General features: G+C 43.5%; 1 protein-coding gene across 1 annotated transcript in view; it reads right to left on the bottom strand.

The window, feature by feature from the left end:
• The window catches only part of FAR1 (fatty acyl-CoA reductase 1), a 63,591-nt gene extending 57,631 nt beyond the window's left edge, over positions 1 to 5,960 (bottom strand). The window contains exon 1 of the mRNA XM_003781117.3: positions 5,807 to 5,960. The gene's annotated coding sequence lies outside the window, so the exon portion shown is untranslated. The remainder of the gene's footprint in view (positions 1 to 5,806) is intronic.
• Between the last annotated feature and the right edge of the window lie 574 nt (positions 5,961 to 6,534).

Below are 6,534 nucleotides of genomic sequence, written 5' to 3'. Positions count from 1 at the left end.
TTTTTTTTTTTTTGCAATTATCCATAATACCAAATTCACATAAGTCTGCCTCTTTTGCAAGTAACAGAGAGCTTCTGAAAGATAGTCTAAGAGTTTTCCTCTGTCACCAGTACAGAGGAGGTAAATTTAACTTTAGGAAACACATTTTATTCTTTAAGTCCAACTACCTTTCAATGAAATGTAGCAGTTTTGATGGCAGAGGCAGGCATGGGGTGGGGGGGGAGAAGAGGACAGGATCTCACTCTGTAGCCCAGGTACAGTGGCACCATAGCTGATTGCAACACTGAACTCCTAGATTCAAGAAATCTTCCCATCACAGCTTCCCAATCTCAGCTTCCCATTCCCACACACATCACACCTGGCTATTATTTTTTTGTCTTTTGTACAGATGGTATCTTGCTATGTGACCCAGGGTAGGGTCCAACTCTTGGCCTCAAGCAGTCCTCCTCTTGGTCTCCCAAAGTACTGGCCTTCAATAGCTTTTTTTGTTTTTGAGACAGAGTCTCACTTTGTAGCCCTCTGCAGAGTAACAGTGGCATCACAGCTCACAGCAACCTCAAACTGTTGGGCTTAAGTGATTCTCTTGCCTCAGCCTCCCAAGTAGCTGGGACCACAGGGGCCGCCACAATGCCGGGCTATTTTTGTTGTTGTTGCAGTTGTCGTCGTCGTTTTAGCTGGCCCGGGCCAGGTTCGAACCTACCTGTCTTAGTATATGTGGTTGGCACCCTAACCACTGAGCTACTGTCACTGAGCCTTCAATAGCTTTTTGATGGTATTTTATTTAAATGATTTTTTAAAACTCAGATAAAACATTAATTCATTCATTCATTAACTATTTTCTGGTTATCTACTTTCTAAGATAGACTGTCTTCGTAAATGTAGGATATTAAAAACAATTTATCTTCTTTAATAAATTAAGAATCTGACAATAACCCCAAGGATCCATGACAAAAAGGGCAGTGAGGGAAGATAGGAAAAAGAATAGTAAAAAGCAATAATACAATTTTTAAGATAGGTTTCTAAAGAATCTATGTTTTTAGTTAAAGTTCATACAGCTTGCTCAAGGAAGACAGACTTAAAAGTTTTCCTCTCCCTCCATTTTACAGATGAGGAAACTAAAGCCCAGGAAGAGGAAGTGACCAAGTTATACACCAAGTTGCTAACGAAACCAAAATTAAAGCTCAAATCTGCTTGTTCACACTTCAACAACTTCTATATCATAACACTTTTTTCTATATTATGTAGAAAATGAGCTATTATTAACATATGCTTAAATACTTTATATTAAAAAAGGAAGTAATAAGGGAGGCCTTTGAAGCCCATATGCATATAGCATACTACCTCAATTCTGAGATACATTTGACTTTAACACATAGTATCTATTTCACAAATATGTTGAATATAGACACAGCAAAATACATCTCCATTTCAAAAAATACTAAAATATAAAAACTTACATTTCTAAAGCAAGAAAATATAATATAATTTACCCTGTAGAGACACAAAAATCACTGTCATTTATTTAGAGACAGAGTCACAAGGTACAAACACTGGAAGCAAGAGTCCCACCTTTAGGGTAACAGAAAGTTACTAAATACCTAAGGCTATTGGCATTTTTTTTCAATTGTAGGTATATAAATTAGTCCTCCTTGCCATTTGTCTCACATGCATGACTTCTGGAGTTAGGCGAAGCAAGGTCTGAATCTGCCACTTAACTCTCCAGCCTTTAGAAAATTACTAACTTCTCAGCCTCAATCTTGTCTGTAAAATAGGATATATATACAAGAGGATTATATGAGAATTAAATGTGATTATTTAAGAAATATGGTACAGTACCTAGCTGAAATAGGAATCACATTAATGTTGTTTCCTCTCACAATGTTAAGGGCCAAATGTAAGTAAACTAAATACTAGATTAATTTACCGGAGAGACTCCTCTCTCTCCATTTAGGAGACTGGAATAAATCGGCACTAAGGATACATACTACCAGTTTGTTTGCGAATAATTATTTGATATGAATAGTTTGACTTGAAATTTCTCTCTTCAAATTGGAAACAGAAAACAATGATGAATTTAAGCTGATCAGTTACACATAAATTCAACACTCTCAAATCTTCTTACTGAACTGAAACTCTTAAGTCTATTACAAACCCACTGAAGAGAGGAACTATAGAGCCAATGTGTAGGATGAGGTTAAGGGTATATATCCAAAAGGAAGAGTTAAAATGACTCAATTCTATGAGTGGTTTATTGTGGGATTTTTCCCCCTTAAATTCATTTATTAAACTTTAAGAAAACAAATTTTCAAGAAAGCCAAAACTGTATCTCCATGATTCAGGGTGTGTTAGTAACCTGATCCCTCAGATTAAGCAAATGCCACCGTTCAGTATGTGCAGTTTCAGTTTCTACCAGTGACAACCCAGTCATTTCCAAGATGGGAACATGCCTACCAAGGTGGCTCTTATGGAGTAGGAACTGAAGAAAGATCACTTTTTCTCCTACCTCAAGTTCAGATTAGCCTACCCACAGATTCCCTCAACTCATTTCAGTTGAATGGCTGTCCTCTCAATTATACAAATAATGCTAATTTTTTTTAATTTGTAAAAATACAAAAAAGTACAAGTACTTTAAATCACCCATGATCTTTCCACCCAAAGATTAAAACATTACAATGAGCCATATCATCATCTTTCCTATGAGTTTGATCATACTTACAATCATAACAAATTTTGGAATTTGTATTAAGAACTTGAATTGAAACACAATTAACTATCAGCCTTTATATTTAATCCCTTCATTCTAGCTTTCTTGAGACTTACATTATTTTTCTCCTTAACTCAATGGTTTCTTCTCAATCGTTGTTCTCATGAGTCTCTAGCTACATATTTCATTTCTGACCACTTCCTCTTTCTTAAAAATCTATTCCAGGCAGTGTCTGTGGCTCAAAGGAGTAGGGCTCCAGCCCCATGTGCCGGAGGTGGTGGGTTCAAACCCAGCCCTGGCCAAAAATTGGGGGAAAAAAAAATCTATTTGTTCTAGCTTTCTCTAAATAGTGTATTCCTCAATACTACAAAAATCTCTTCAACTAATCTTTTTCTTTCTACACTGGCTTTTCTATAAACTCCTGACAATCCCTAAGTAAAGATAAGGTCTGACCTTTTGAATTTTCTTGTCAACTTTGAATCCCCAACACTTAGTACAGTGCCTGGCATCAAGCAGATGCACAATTAACATTTACTGACTGATTTTGACCATCTTGACCTACCCTTTGCTAGCTACGTGACCTAGAGCAAATTAAATCTCTCTGAATCTCATCACCTGCATGTAGAAAATATAGATAATCAAAAGCATGAAATCAGGGTGTCATTTAAAAGAAAATAAGGGGGAAAAAAAAAAGGCTTGGCACTGTGGCTCTGAAGCTAGGGCACAGGACATATACACCAGAGCAGGCAGGTTCAAATCCAGCCCCAGTCTGCCAAACAACAATGACAACTACAAGCAAAAAATAGCCGGGCATTTCAGCAGGCGCCTGTAGTCCCAGCTACTTGGGAGGCTAAGGCAAGAGAATCACTTAAGCACAAGAGCTGGAAGTTGCTGTAAGCTGCGACACCATAGCACTCTAATGACAGTGACATAATGAGACTTTGTCTAAAAAAAAAAAAGATAATACTTGGAAAGCTCAAAACAGTGTCTGGCACAAAGTAACATCCAATAAATTTTGTTATTATTATAAATATAATCTAATACAGGACTGAAAAATGTTTCTGTTTTCTGATGGCTTACCATCAAATCTACTCTAGCTCCTTACTTTGACTACATGTTCTTATCATGACTATCAAAATACATTTTTGTACTCTTATCTCAAATCCATTATCAACTGTTCTAATTCTTCCCTTCTAGCCACCATACACAATCATCATTTATGAGCTAAGTTCCAACAGGCTTAACTGATCTCCACACCCCTAAATCTTCACTTCTCCTTAAAAATCATTTTTTGTCACTCTTGTCCATAATTGCTTATATCATGTCCAAAATACTGGAATGTCATTTTCATGTCTTCTAGTAACCCATATCCCAACTCCTAATTCAAAAGATGGCTCAAAACTCACCTCTTTCAGGAAACCTTCCCTGATTAACTCCATACCACTCAAATTATTCCTAAGTCACCTCAGCACTTAGGTATTCTGTTATACTAAAGGTAAAATGTGATCACAGTGAATAGCATTACCAAGAAATAATTTCCACAAAATTATTTCTACAGGCTAAAGAATGGTCTATTAGTTATAATGCTTTGCTGATCTGGTTAATAAGATCAGCCTCCTCTTTGCCCCCAGTCTCTGTCAACACCTCACAAAAATTCCAAAAGCTTCAAACAGAAAGAAAGTAGCAGTGACACACACATACCACACCATGTTTTTCTTTCCTCTGAGTGAAAAGAACTTTGAATCATTTTAGCTACAAAACTCTTCCAAAGGCTGAAAAATTTCCCAACAAACATAATACATACTCAAACTCCACTACATCAAAATAGTTGACCCTAACGAATAACAGGATCATACTTAGACATTAATTCTCACTTGTGCTACTGTAAGAGATCTTGCATCATTTTTATGCTATATTACACATACCAAACAAGATAGCTGAGAAACTCCCTTGCAGGGCAGATTCTCTGAGAGTATCTTCTGATGCTGCATGTAATCCAATACATTCCACTTTTGTTTTTTAAGGTAAAGAATTCAGAGATTTCCCACTGCCCTCCAATCAAAAGCAAAAAATACTCCTACCATTACTTCTGAGAGGGTGAGTCTGTGTACTGCTAAGGCAAAACAATGAAATGAACTGACACGGAGGTGGGAGGAAGGATAGGAAAAGAAAAGGACAGCCTCAGTAGTTGAGAATTAACAAGTCCATATGTTTGACCCTGGAAGAGTAGTGAATGAAGTTATGAATCTGGCTGACTAACCCCTACCTCACACATCAGACTCTCCCAGTCCTACAGGAGAGTTGTTTCTTGCTCAACTACTCGTAAACGATTAACAGCTTTCACCTACCATACATAAATCTACCTGGTTTGTTCCTTGTATACTTTTCTCCTAACAGGCCAGATAATTGCTTCAGTCCAACAGTCTCCACTCACAGCTCACCTAAAACCTTTTCCTTTCAGTCACCTTCTGGTTTCAGCAGGTGACTCTTACTCCAGATCCACATGTCCCCGTTTGTCCAGACCTTAACCTTCAGAACTCAAGTCTGTCCTCCCTTCACCCCCAGCTGGTTTGACCCCGACCCCTATGAATGCCCGCTTCCAGAGGCCAACCACATTCCCCCGGCCTTGAGCCTTCTCCTGGGGCACCGTTTCCTGAGCATCACCCATTTCTCATCACTTTCTTCCCTCCCAGAATCGGAATCCTTCCATCACAAGCCTCCTTTTGCATCCACCCTCCCTCCAGCACGCCAGCCCGCTCCTCCGTTAACCACCCCGCCCCACCTTCGCCACCTCTACGCGGCCTCCCACCCCTGGCGGAGCCCCCAGGCTCCGCGGCTGCAAACCAGGCCCCTTCCTCGGTCTCCCTAGTGGTCTCGGTACCCCGAAGGGCGGCGGCTGGGCCAAGGCGCGCAGAGACCACCCTGGCTGAAGCTGGCGCCCCCACCTCAGGGCAGACCAGGGCGGGGGCGAGGGCGGAGCGAGCGGTGAGTCTTCGCCCCCGTCTCGGCCCGGCCCGCCGCCCCGGCTCCCGCAGCCGCTACCCGTACAGGCGAGGAAGCGCCTGCAGCCTGGACTCTCTCGCCTGTGCTCCCGCCTCTCACCTCGACACAGAAGCTCGGGCCTCGCTCTACCCTGGGCCGTCCAGCGATGGCTGCGCCGCCGCCGCCGCCGCCGCCGCCGTCGCACTCTCCTCACTCGCTTTTCCACCGCCCCCGGCCGGCTGCTGAAGAGCGGACGGGCAATGGCACGCCCATTGGCTGCGCCCTGCATTGCGTCACGGCCCCGACCGCACCTCGGGATGTGACTGGCTGGCAGGATGCCTCTTTTCCACGTCTGCTTCTGATTGGCTCTCTCGGGCACCCTTACCAGGAGGGTCGCTGAGCCTTCTCCCCGCTCCGGCCTCCTACCCCTCAACCGGGTTTCCATCCGGGAGGGAGGGGGGCGGGAGCGGACGCCCGCGGGACGCAAACGGCCAATGGGGGCGCAGAGAGGACAGAGAGGTGGGCGCTACGGCCAGCCGCTCGCCGGGGAAGCTCAGCCAATGGGCGGGCGCTCCACATCCCGGGCCCAGGAGCGCCCCCGCTGGCCTCTCTCTTCCAGTCTAGGCGCACCCAGGGCCACGCCCGGCTGCCCAAAGTGTGGGAGGGGTGTCGGCTCCAACAGTGGGGGACGTGAGGTGAGGCCCGCGCGGATGGTTGCGAGGCAGCCATTGTGGCGTGCTCAGCCTTGCCTGGGTGGGACCCGAAGTGCATTTTAGTGGGCTCTGGGGACGCTTCGGCCATTACTGAGGGCAGGGGGCGCTCCGAGAACTACCAACTTGGCAGGTCTG

The sequence above is a fragment of the Otolemur garnettii genome, unplaced genomic scaffold (genome assembly GCF_000181295.1).
Source record: "Otolemur garnettii isolate 467f Iridium unplaced genomic scaffold, OtoGar3 scaffold00001, whole genome shotgun sequence".
NCBI lineage: Eukaryota > Metazoa > Chordata > Mammalia > Primates > Galagidae > Otolemur > Otolemur garnettii.
Note: the sequence above shows the minus strand (reverse complement) of the source record. Positions and strands in the feature narration are given on the sequence as shown.